The following is a 241-nucleotide window of genomic DNA, read 5'->3' as shown; positions in this document are numbered from 1 at the left end:
TGCCTTCATGAACAATATTGTGTTATCTCATAGGTACTGGAAGCAACTCGTCTCCACAAATATGTCTCTTATCCTTTATTTTCAGTCTGTTTCACAAGATTTGCACTAAACATTGTATCTTCCAGCAGAAAGGCAACAGGTGTGTTACTTTTTTCCCGTGGACGAGCCCCGAACGAACCTTGAATCTTTTTTTAATAAACACACACACACACGTATACACACACAAACACACACGTACACA

The sequence above is a fragment of the Etheostoma cragini genome, unplaced genomic scaffold (assembly GCF_013103735.1).
Source record: "Etheostoma cragini isolate CJK2018 unplaced genomic scaffold, CSU_Ecrag_1.0 ScbMSFa_85, whole genome shotgun sequence".
NCBI lineage: Eukaryota > Metazoa > Chordata > Actinopteri > Perciformes > Percidae > Etheostoma > Etheostoma cragini.
This window is presented reverse-complemented; position numbering follows the sequence as displayed.